This window comes from Oncorhynchus mykiss, chromosome 1, assembly GCF_057628025.1.
Source record: "Oncorhynchus mykiss isolate SJ-2025 chromosome 1, ASM5762802v1, whole genome shotgun sequence".
Lineage (NCBI taxonomy): Eukaryota > Metazoa > Chordata > Actinopteri > Salmoniformes > Salmonidae > Oncorhynchus > Oncorhynchus mykiss.
This window is the reverse complement of record NC_143022.1, coordinates 39,577,220-39,590,403: the sequence shown is the minus strand read 5'-3', so window position 1 is coordinate 39,590,403 and position 13,184 is coordinate 39,577,220. Positions and strand designations below refer to the sequence as shown.

Genomic DNA, 13,184 nt, shown 5'->3' with positions numbered 1-13,184 from the left:
TTCTTAACACAGTGCGCATCCAACCCGGAAGCCAGATGGCACCAATGTGTCAGAGGAAACACCGTACGCCAAGCGACCTGGCCAGCGTGCACTGGGCCAGGCCCGCCACAGGAGTCGCTAGTGTGCGATGAGACAAGGATGTCCCTACCGGCCAAACCCTCCCTAACCCAGACGATGCTAGGCCAATTGTGCGTCGCCCCATGGACCTCCCCGTCGCGGGCGGCTGCAACAGAGCCTGGGCTCGAACCCAGAGTCTCTGGTGGCATAGCTAGCACTGCGATGCAGTGCCTTAGACCACTGCGCCACCCGGGAGGCCCCAAACTCATCAATATTCATCATGAGACACTGCAGTGCAGGTGAGACACACCTAGGTAAACACAGGACAAAACAAACATACCACATGAATAGTCTAATCTATAACCTCAAAGATGACCCATGCGAGAGACTGATCCCAGCTGTGTTTGCATTATCACATCACATGACAGCAGGACATGAGCGTAAAAATGCTCAAAGTGGAGTCCAACTACATGATCATATCACAGAAAACAAACCTGATTACATTACATACTATGAATATGGGGTGATTATATTAGGCTCTGTAATCACGTTGGTGAGTTTTCTGCAGCCCCTGATGAATGTAAATGTGAGGTAATAGACATGTGGGAGTTTGAGTCATCAGCAAAGCAAGCTTATCTCTCTCCTTTCTGTCTCTCCCTTCTCTCTCTGCATTGCACTGCCATCTGCATAGTAAGATGTAATACCAACAGAGGTTTGTCCATGATTATGATACAGCTTCACACCACAAAGCAAAGGTTCTTGGCTCCAAGGAATGACACACTCATAAATATAAAATGTAACTTAATATGGCTATGATTTTTACTTATGAACCGTGGAACGGAGCATTTTGATTTGACCTTAGATTCTACAATGAGGCACCTTGACTTTTCCAGATGGTAGACTGAACAGGAAAGGTGCATTGTGCATACCAATCACTGGCTGACCAACAATAAAAGAGCTTCCAGACACAGTAGAACTTAAACAATTCAAACACCTGGTTGTCAGTTACATTTTGAATGCATGTGCTTGACTCAAGCACTGTTGCCCTATTTTCTTAGCCAGCGGTGATGAATAATGACGTCTCCAGACAACCCATGAAAGAAGAATCTCTCTGAGGTTAATGCATACACACAGGTGATATATTATGCCTGTCCTCATACTGAGTGTTGGGTTCAACCATTACCATTCTCCCTCCAGACTGCTATACAGTATGACTTTGAAAGGGAGAGGACTGCAGAGGAGAGGACTGCGGAACCCAGAGAAATAAGCACAATCTCTCCCCAGTAATAGGTCAGGTCACCCAGCCATAGCACCACCAGGGCCCACTTCACACACAGTCCTTCCATCTCACTCTTTTTGAGAGGAGATACAGTCTGTGTACGTACGTGTGCAGTGTAGCATGTGTTTGTGTGTGCATGTCCGACTGTGTGTGTGCATGTGCATGTGTGAAAAAGTGTGTGAGTGTGTGTGTTAGAGGTATTCATGGGTCCCGATTACCCAGGGCCGGACCGACTTTACCCTCTAATTTGGGACGGATCTGATTGTCACAGGTTTTGGGTATGTGTAATTGATTTACCGGTAAGGATTTGTACAGACCCAAACGCAACTGCTGCGAGAGAGAGAGGCATGTAGCTTGTTGTTTCTGTCACCTAGTCACAAGTAATCAAAGTGTCACTAGCCTCTGGCTCTGTGTGTGTTGTGACAATCAACTTAGCAGATCAATGTAAGACTGAATTAAAATGACAGAATTAAAAGTTCATGAGAAGGAATTGTTATTGTGTAGGATGAGGGAAAGCACAGCATATGTAGCTATGATTAGCCAACCCAGCTAGCTACACTACCTGGCCAAAAGTAAGTGGACACCTGCTCACGAACATCTCATTCCAAAATCATGGCCATTAATATCGACTTGGTCCCCCATTTGCTGCTATAAACAGCCTCCACTCTTCTGGGAAGGCTTTCCACTAGATGTTGGAACATTGTTGCGGGGACTTGCTTCATTCAGCCACAAGAGCATTAGTGAGGTCAGGGCACTGATGTTGGGCGATTAGGACTGGCTCGCAGTCGGTGTTCCAATTCATCCCAAAATTGTTCGACGGTTGAGGTCAGGGCTCTGTGCAGTCCAGTTATTTTACACCGATCTCGACAAACCATTTCTGTATGGGCCGCGCTTTGTGCATGGGTGCATTGTCATGCTGAAACAGGAAAGGGCCTTCCCCAAACTGTTGCTACAAAGTTGGAAGCCCAGAATTTTCGAGAATGTCATTGTTGGCTGTAGCGTTACGATTTCCCTTCACTGGAACTAAGTGGCATAGCCCGAACCATGAAAAACAGCCCCCGACCATTATTCCTCTTCCACCAAACTTCTATGCATTCGGGCAGGTAGCGTTCTCCCGGCAACCGCCAAAGCCATATTTATCAGTCGGACTGCCAGATGGTGAAGAGTGATTCATCACTCCAGAGAATGCGTTTCCAGTGCTCCAGAGTCCAATGGTGGCGAGCTTTACATCACTCCAGCTGATGCTTGGCATTGCACATGGTGATCTTATGCTTGTGTGCGGCTACTCAGCCATAGAAACCCATTTAATTAAGCTCCTGAAGAACAGTTGTGCTGACGTTGCTTCTAGAGGCAGTTTGGTTGTCAAATCTACTTTGAAACAAATGTATTCACTTCCAACACACAGTTATGGGCTGAAAAAGAAGCAAATACCTATACCATATCAGATGTATAGAGTTGAAATGTATTCAATTTTGAGTTTGCATTCCAATATTATACTTTATATACATCACAGAAGACTGAAATATAACAAAACCATTTGACATAGAAATATTTGGTGGGTTTTTAATACAATATGAATTAATTATGAAAAATATGAATAACATTCCAACCCATGAGACCACTAGGTCATTTGACTGCAGGAAAGGGCTATCTACCTTCTCTTCTTGTTTTGATGCAGTCGAAACAGGTACTATGCAATCAGATTAGATGACAAATATCCTACAGTAGCTTTGGCAGCTAGAAGTTAATAACTAGTGCGAGTCGGCTTGGTTGCTTCTGTCTCTCTCGTCCTCCTCTTAGCGCCTCACACAGTGACAAACACATATGACGGCCCCTCCCCAGCCTACTGCTAGCTCCGTTCCCCTCTCCCTCAGTGTGTGCAGTAACAGCTTCAGTTAATAACGTAGCTACTAATATATATTTTCTGCTGCTTCCTCTACTCGGATCGGATCAGACTGGTTCTGGACTCGACCGGGTCTATACCACTGGTCTATACGGGGCCGTGTCTGGTTGTCCTCGGGTCCGTTCGAACCGGGTCTCCATAATTAAAACATGAATTTATCTGGTTAGGGTTCGGGGAGGAAAGTCCTGTGTACATTTCGTAACGGGTCCAACTTTTTTGACCCGAGAACACCTCTAGTGTGTGTGGGTGTTTGTGAGAGTGCATGCATATGTGCATGCTATGACATTGTCTTTTCTAGAGCACATAGGCCAAGTCTCCCTGGCTGATTTTGTCATTATTTGGTCTTGAAAGGCTCTGCACAGGCTCTTTGAGAAGAAATTGCATTAATGAACTCAGATAAGAACAATCAATTCCAGCAGCCTTTTTGTGCATTTTCAAATAACCTATTAAATGCATATTCTTCCTGCTCCCATTTAACATTTCCCTCTGTTTTCCCCTCCTATTCTGTCTGTTTCTTTTTTGTCCTTTTCTCTGGGAAGGGAACTATAGGCTCACCTTCAGTAGAAGGCTTGAGAGTTTGGAAGGAAGAGGTCCTTAGCCCGTTTAACCTTTCATTTAGCAGCGGGAATTAATGTGGCGAACTGGGCCACTATCACGTTTAGCAGACGCTGCCACTCTGCCCTGGAGGCAAGAGGATTGGCTTTTCTGGACACATGTGTTGCTTTGTGTGTGTGTGCCTGCGCGTGTGCATGTGCATGTGCTTCCCTCACCCCTGCTGTCACGTCAGCAGAATCCAGAACCTTATCTCAGATCCCATCACTCTCTCAAATCTGCACCTTGTAGAATTCATGTTTGGTGTAAGGGGGGAAGGAGAAAGGAATGTCATTAAGTTGAAAAGGCCCTCTCGTTCTACCTTGGAAAGACTGGCAAGGTGGGTGACATAAGGCCAGTGGTGACTAACAAGGCAGCTTGAATCCAGGTCACTACTTTTAGTTGAGTTTTGGGGAGGGAGAGAGGACAGGAAAAGGAGAATGGACATTGTTGAGTCACAACACAACAACAATATTTCAGCTTGTTTTTGATTGAAGCCATTAATTAAACAGAGCTGTTATTGGCTGAACTCTTGACCACAACTACAACCCTCTCATAAGTATACACACACAATAGCTGCAGTCACACAAACCTTACTAGCCCCAAACTCCCTTCCCATTAGTAGTACAATTTGCAGTAGACTAAATTAAAGTATTAGGAGCACTGCACACCGGCCTCCAGTGTGACAGAGTGGAGCTTTTATGATGTCTCTCAGATTATTCCCTGAGATTGATGGGATGAGCGGGAGCACCCATTGATTCATCCATTGACTGGAGGAATGTTGTGCTGCCTTCTTTTGGATGTGCTGTCCTTTCCCCGGATGGCACATTCAGAGACAAGCTAGAGACAATGACTAATGATGAGCGAGCCCACTACAGCCACTGTGTGTGTGTGTGTGTGTGTGTGTGTGTGTGTGTGTGTGTGTGTGTGTGTGTGTGTGTGTGTGTGTGTGTGTGTGTGTGTGTGTGTGTGTGTGTGTGTGTGTGTGTGTGTGTGTGTGTGTGTGTGTGTTGATCGTGAGTGTGTGTGCATGTTGATCATGAGTGTGTGTGTTAGAGGCCTTCACGGGTCCGAAAATTTGGGAACGTTCCAAAATGGACCTGGGGATTTCCCATCCGGACCCGATATGCATAAATTATTCAGTAAAATATAGAGACCCATTCCGAACAGAACCAAGGACAACTACACCCGTTCTGTATAGACCCGGTCAGATCCAGACCTGATCCGAGTGAGGGAAGCAGCAGAAATTCGATTTTTCAACAACTTTATTAACCGGAGCTGACAAAGCACGAGGGAGAGGAAGTACAGAGAGGCGATGCTCTAGTAGGGGCCATGCTGTGTGTGTAGGCAACTGTGACTGTGAGCGAGTGACATGGGAAGAGGGAGGAGGGAGAGAGACGAGAGAGCAACCAGCAAGCCGACTCTCACTATACAGTGCCTTGCAAAAGTATTCACCCCCTTTGGCATTTTTCCTATTTTGTTGTATTACAACCTGTTATTTAAATGGCTTTTTATTTGGATTTCATGTAACGGACATACACAAAATAGTCCAAATTGGTGAAGTGAAATGAAAAAAAAAGAAGAAAAAAAAAAGTGGTGCGTGCATATGTTTTCACCTCCTTCACCATGAAGTCCCAAAATAAGATCTGGTGCAACCAATTACCTTCAGAAGTCACATTATTAGTTAAATAAAGTCCACCTGTGTGCAATCTAAGTGTAACATGACCTGTCACATTATCTCAGTATACAGTGCCTTGCGAAAGTATTCGGCCCCCTTGAACTTTGCGACCCCTTGCCACATTTCAGGCTTCAAACATAAAGATATAGAACTGTATTTTTTTGTGAAGAATCAACAACAAGTGGGACACAATCATGAAGTGGAACGACATTTATTGGATATTTCAAACTATTTTTAACAAATCAAAAACTGAAAAATTGGGCGTGCAAAATGATTCAGCCCCCTTAAGTTAATACTTTGTAGCGTCACCTTTTGCTGCGATTACAGCTGTAAGTCGCTTGGGGTATGTCTCTATCAGTTTTGCACATCGAGAGACTGAAATTTTTTCCCATTCCTCCTTGCAAAACAGCTCGAGCTCAGTGAGGTTGGATGGAGAGCATTTGTGAACAGCAGTTTTCAGTTCTTTCCACAGATTCTCGATTGGATTCAGGTCTGGACTTTGACTTGGCCATTCTAACACCTGGATATGTTTATTTTTGAACCATTCCATTGTAGATTTTGCTTTATGTTTTGGATCATTGTCTTGTTGGAAGACAAATCTCTGTCCCAGTCTCAGGTCTTTTGCAGACTACATCAGGTTTTCTTCCAGAATGGTCCAGTATTTGGCTCCATCCATCTTCCCATCAATTTTAACCATCTTCCCTGTCCCTGCTGAAGAAAAGCAGGCCCAAACCATGATGCTGCCACCACCATGTTTGACAGTGGGGATGGTGTGTTCAGGGTGATGAGCTGTGTTGCTTTTATGCCAAACATAACATTTTGCATTGTTGCCAAAAAGTTAAATTTTGGTTTCATCTGACCAGAGCACCTTCTTCCACATGTTTGGTGTGTCTCCCAGGTGGCTTGTGGCAAACTTTAAACAACACTTTTTATGGATATCTTTAAGAAATGGCTTTCTTCTTGCCACTCTTCCATAAAGGCCAGATTTGTGCAATATACGACTGTTTGTTGTCCTATGGACAGAGTCTCCCACCTCAGCTGTAGATCTCTTCAGTTCATCCAGAGTGATCATGGGCCTCTTGGCTGCATCTCTGATCAGTCTTCTCCTTGTATGAGCTGAAAATTTAGAGGGAAGGCCAGGTCTTGGTAGATTTGCAGTGATCTGATACTCCTTCCATTTCAATATTATCGCTTGCACAGTGCTCCTTGGGATGTTTAAAGCTTGGGAAATATTTTTGTATCCAAATCCGGCTTTAAATATCTTCACAACAGTATCTCGGACCTGCCTGGTGTGTTCCTTGATGCTGGTGTGTTCCATGATGCTCTCTGCGCTTTTAACGGACCTCTGAGACTATCACAGTGCAGGTGCATTCATACGGAGACTTGATTACACACAGGTGGATTGTATTTATCATCATTAGTCATTTAGGTCAACATTGGATCATTCAGAGATCCTCACTGAACTTCTGGAGAGAGTTTACTGCACTGAAGTAAAGGGGCTGAATAATTTTGCACGCCCAATATTTCAGTTTTTGATTTGTTAAAAAAGTTTGAAATATCCAATAAATGTCGTTCCACTTCATGATTGTGTCCCACTTGTTGTTGATTCTTCACAAAAAAATACAGTTTTATATCTTCATGTTTGAAGCCTGAAATGTGGCAAAAGGTCGCAAAGTTCAAGGGGGCCGAATACTTTCGCAAGGCACTGTATATACACCTGTTCTGAAAAGCCACAGAGTCTGCAACACCACTAAGCCAGGGGCACCACCAAGCAAGTGGCACCATGAAGATCAAGGAGCTTTCAAAACAGGTCAGGGACAAAGTTGTGGAGAAGTACAGATCAGGGTTGAGTTAGAAAAAATATCTGAAACTTTGCACATCCCACGGAGCACCATCAAATCCAATAATAAAAAATGGAAAGGACAAACCTGCCAAGAGTGGGCCGCCACCAAAACTCATGGACCAGGCAAGGAGGGCATTAACCAGAGAGGCAACAAAGAGACCAAAAATTACCCTGAAGGAGCTACAAAGTGCCACAGCGGAGACTGGAGTATCTGTCCATAAGACCACTTTAAGCAGTACACTCCACAGAGCTGGGCTTTATAGAAGAGTGGCCAGAAAAAAAGCAATTGCTCAAAGAAAAAAAGAAGCAAACAAGTTTGGTGTTCACCAAAAGGCATGTGGGAGACTCCCCAAACATATGGAAGAAGGTACTCTGGTCAGATGAGACTAAAATGTCATCTTTTGGTCATCAAGGAAAACGTAATGTCTGTCGCAAACGCAACACCTCTCATCACCCCAAGAACACCATCCGAACAGTGAAGCCTGGTGGTGGCAGATTCATGCTGTTGGGATGTTTTTCATAGGCAGGGACTGGGAAACAGGTCAGAATTAAAGGAATGATGGATGGCGCTAAATACAGGAAAATTCTTGAGGGAAATCTGTTTCAGTCTGCCAGAGATTTGAGACTGGGATGGAGGTTCACCTTCCAGCAGGACAGTGACCCTAAGCATACTGCTAATGCAACACTCAAGTGGTTTAAAGGGAAACATTTAAATGTCTTGGAATGGCCTAGTCAAAGCCCAGACCTCAATCCAATTGAGAATTTGTGGTATGACTTAAAGATTGCTGTACACCAGCGGAACCCATCCAACTTGAAGGAGCTGGAGCAGGTTTGCCTTGAAGAATGGGCAAAAATCCCAGTGGCTTGATGTGCCAAGGTTATAGAGACCTACCCGATGACACTTGCAGCTATAATTCTTGCAAAAGGTGGATCTACAAAGTGTTGACTTTGGGGGGGTTGAATAGTTATGCACGATCACGTTTTATGTTTTTTTGTCTTATTTCTTGTTTGTTTCACAATAAAAACATATTTTGCATCTTCAAAGTGGTAGACATGTTGTGTAAATCAAATGATACAAATACCCCAAAATACATTTTAATTCCAGGTTGTAAGGCAAAAAAAATGGAAAAATGCCAAGGGGGGTGAATACTTTCGCAAGCCACTGTAGTTGACTAATAGTTGCCATAGCTAGGTTATGTATCATCCAATGTGATTCCTTGGTACCTTTCTTGACTGCATCACACCGGGAAAAGCTAGTTAAGCTAGTTACCCTAGCTAGCTAGCGGCTAGCAATGGCTAATTGAGGCTGCATGCAATTTCTCGTCCTACACAGTTACAAACAACTCCATTCAGAATATAAAGAAGCAGCCTACCGGTTGGCACTTGGTCGTTGCAGCCCATTCTTATCCCTTAATTTTTTATTTCATAATTTTAATTGAATCTTCCATTGATTAGATATCTCCTGAATTTTGCCCCACATGGGGGCTCTTTGACTGTTGCCGCTTTGATGACTTACGATTGGCCAACAACAGCAACAACAATTTACAAGTGCCACTCTCGTGAAAAGCAAACAGCAGCAGCATAAATTAAACATTTTAAAAAATTGTTTTCGCTCTACTGCAATAGTCCCGTTTGGATCTGTATGGGTCCTTCCCGACAAGTCAGTTAAAATTACACATACCTGAGACCCTTGGCAATCATTTCAAATCTGAACCTGACCTGTGACATTATTTAGAATTCTGCATCCGGACCCGATTGGCTCCCGGATCGGGTCTCGGCTATTGGGATACAGGTGGATCCATGAAGACCTCTAGGGTATGCGTGTGTGTGTGTTGATGGCAGCATCTGTGGACTGTGTGTGTGTCCAGAGAGCCTGGGTGTGTGTGCACACTAGCGCGTGCTGCATTAATATGTGCCTGCAAGACTGCTTGTATTTCTGCGCATGTGTGTGCAGGATGTCTGTACGTGTCTGTCGAGTTAGTGTATTTTAGAAGCCAGTGCGTTTGTCCAGAGCTGGCTGAAGTCTTCAGTCTTGTCATGATTCAAATTGTGCTGCCATCCTGTTAGAAGGTAACAGATTATTTTATTACAATGGTTCAATTGGATTTTCATTGTGTTCAATGGTGTTATTTGCCCCCTAGTGGATGTTTCTGGTACTTAGACTACGCCAACAGGAAGTAGAGAATTTGTTCTGCACGCATAGAAGCAGCTACAAACAACGCTACGGTGCAGGTCTTTCAATGTAGTTATTTCTTGTCACGCTTCAGCCTTGGAAAATATTTGTTTGTAAGTTCAATTCAAGCATTTAGCTAATGATTATAATCTTGTTATTGATAGAGTTGCTTACATATCAATGTTGGTTGCATTTACTCACAAATTGCAATTCCTTTCATGTATGTTGTTAGCTGTATTACTTTGCTCGTGCGTCATGCAAACGAATTGTAAAATATACAATACTGTAGTTTTGTTACTGTTCCTAGTTTAATATGCTTTGTTATTCTACATAAATGGGTATACATTATTAGAGTAATGAAAGGAGCCAATTACCATATGAGTAACAATTAGCTATATGGTTTGGCATCATGCCAGATGCATGGTACCTTAGCGCGTGCTTTGTATTTATGCAACTTCAAATGTATAATGTACAGCTACAGTGTTTCGGTGTGAATTGAATACTAAAGTATATTCTTTTCTGTATTTTGCAGTTTCACAACATAAACGTTTTCAATATATTCATTCAAGAAAAGTCACGCCTTGGGAGTTTTATTGAAGACTTAGTTGTTAGCTATCTGTCTAGTTTTGCATGGGAACGCAACTCAAGGGCAGAATAGTGAAAAAACATCATCACAGCGGGCTCAAGCTCAAGAATAACTGCACACGGTGGTTATGTTTCTACGTTCATCAGCCAACAAAGCCTCTTATCCTAGGGAAGACCAGCAGTCTACGATGCAACAACCAGAGCCAGGTGTTCAACAGAGAGAGATGGAAGAGCCTCTTCAGCACATTGGGACCAAGTCTCAATCTACAAGATCGAGGTCGTCAAAACAGTCAAGCAGATCCTCAATGGCGAGTTTTGCAGCCGTCAAAGCACGCGCCAAGGCAGACGCAGCGCGTGCACAAGTTTCCTATGCTGAGAAGGAAGCTTCTGTGATAAAGCAAAAAGCTGAACTCGAGGCAACTTTATATATTCTCCAAGTTGAGAGAGCAGCTGCTGCGTTGGCTGAAGCTGCAGCCTTTGAAGAAGCTGTAGAATCAGAACACAGAGAGCTTCGCAAAGAACTAGACACAGGGACACAGCCCTTAAGTCCAGTCCAACGTACATGTGAGTATGTGCAACAACATGCTAGGCCCTACTTTGCTGAACTTCCATTTGAAGTGGAGAAACAAGAGCTTAGTGTTGACCCAGCTACATGCCATAATCCAGAAAGTAGCAAACAACAGAACATGAGCAGAGACTCTCCGTTCAAAAGAAAGGAACAGCAGCATGGTGGAAATGGAAAACAAGCCCACTTCCAGTCACACACACAAAACTTCCCTGAGTCACAAGTGGCACCAGACCTCATCAAGTACCTCCTACGCCGTGAGATGGTGAGTTCCGGACTACTGAAGTTTGATGATCGTCCTGAAAATTATTGGGCATGGAAAGCATCCTTTCTCAATGCGACCAGAGACTTGAATTTATCAGCCAGGGAAGAGTTAGATCTAATTACCAAATGGCTAGGGGCAGAGTCATCTCAGCAAGCAAACAGAATTAGATCTGTCCATATTTTCAACGCAACAGCAGGACTTAACATGGTCTGGCAACGACTAGAAGAGTGCTATGGTACACCCGAAGTGATCGAGAATGCACTGTTGAAGAAAATTGATGATTTTCCAAAACTGGCTAACAAAGACAATCACAAACTAAGAGAACTAGGTGACATTCTTCTTGAACTGGAGTGTGCTAAAGTAGAAGGGTACCTTTCAGGCCTCGCTTATCTGGACACACCTCGGGGGGTAAACCCTATTGTAGAGAAACTTCCATTCAGTTTACAAGAACAATGGATAGCACAGGGATCCAAATATAAGGAGGACTATCGGGTAGCATTCCCACCATTCACGTTCTTCTCGAGATTCATCAGGAACCAGGCGAAAATTAGAAATGACCTCAGCTTCACCCTCTACACCTCAACTAACCAGGTGTCCATGAAAAGTGAGAAACCTGCCAGGTACAGCAGCAAGACACCTGTGACTGTATACAAGACAGATGTGTCATCTGAGGCCTCAGACCACCAAACCAAACCCAGTAAGACAAAGGTTGAAAACCCTGACCATCACTGTCCAATACATAACAAGCCTCATCCTCTTAAAAAGTGTCGTGGGTTTAGATACAAAACTCTAGATGAGCGCAAATCATATCTCAAAGACAATGGCATTTGTTTCAGACGTTGTGGGTCAACTCAACACAGAGCTAAAGACTGTAAGGTTTCAATCAAGTGCTCTGAGTGCGACAGCGACAGGCATCTTGCTGCTCTGCATCCAGGCCCAGCCCCTTCATATACAGACACCGCTACAGCAGAGAAAGAGCATGGTGGGGAGCAAGGTGACAATGCTCTTCTATCTGTCACCTCAAAGTGTACAGAGATCTGTGGTGAGGCAGTCAATCCAAGATCATGTTCAAAAATATGCCTAGTCAAAGCTTATCCGGCTGGGAAAAGAGAGAAAGCTGTCAAAATGTATGTAGTGCTTGATGAACAGAGTAACAAATCTCTGGCCAAGACAGAGTTTTTCAGTCTCTTCAACATCAATGACAACTCTGCTCCATACACCATGAAGACATGTTCTGGGGTAACAGAGACTTCAGGCAGGAGAGCCGTCAACTTCATGGTGGAGTCTATAGATGGACACATGCAGCTCACTCTCCCTACTCTGATAGAGTGTGATATGATGCCAGACGATAGGATGGAGATTCCCTCCCCCGACATTGCGTATCATCATCCCCATCTGCAACCAGTTATGGACAAAATTCCAGCAGTGGACCCAGACGCTCCCATCCTCCTGCTCTTAGGACGAGACATCTTAAGGGTACACAAGGTACGAGAGCAAATTAATGGGCCCCACGACACTCCTTATGCACAGCGACTCGACCTCGGGTGGGTCATCGTGGGTGAGGTCTGTCTGGGAACGGCTCACCGACCAGCCAATGTTAACGTGTTCAGGACAAACATACTTCAAAATGGTCGCACATCCTATCTGAGCCCTTGCCCTGACATCATCCAGGTAAAAGAGAACTACAACAGCGTAGCTCAGAAACACATCTCTCCCTCTACAGTGCACTCGAGAAATCCAAACACAACTGTGAACACAGACAGCCTGGGATGTTCCGTGTTCGACAAAACACAAGACGATGATAAACCAGCACCATCAGTGGAGGACAAAGCCTTCTTGGACATTATGGACAAACAGGTTTTCCAGGATGATGGAAACAACTGGGTGGCTCCACTACCCTTTCGCCCCACTAGACGTCGCCTCCCTAATAACAGGGAGCGAGCAGGCCATGAACCGTCTCACATCACTTCGCAGGACTTTAGACAAAAAGCCTGACATGAAGTGTCATTTTATTGACTTCATGCAAAAGATGCTGGATAACGACCAAGCCGAACCTTCACAGCCACTAGAGGGAGACAAAGAACGTTGGTATCTGCCCATATTTGGTGTTTACCATCCACAAAAGCCTGAACAAATACGAGTAGTATTTGACTCCAGTGCTAAGTGTCAAGGAGTGTCACTTATCGATGTTCTGCTCAGTGGTCCAGACTTAAACAACACACTCTTGGGTGTCCTAATGCGTTTC

General features: G+C 44.2%; 1 protein-coding gene and 1 long non-coding RNA gene across 2 annotated transcripts in view; one reads left to right on the top strand and one right to left on the bottom strand.

Moving 5' to 3' along the window:
• LOC110522368 (leucine-rich repeat-containing protein 4C) overlaps nt 1-13,184 on the bottom strand; it is a 156,247-nt gene that overhangs the window by 125,099 nt on the left and 17,964 nt on the right. The window lies entirely within an intron of this gene.
• On the top strand, nt 9,533-10,097 carry LOC118964575 (uncharacterized). The gene is made up of 2 exons (XR_005051684.2): nt 9,533-9,637; nt 10,057-10,097. It is a non-coding gene; the product is annotated as an uncharacterized LOC118964575 (long non-coding RNA).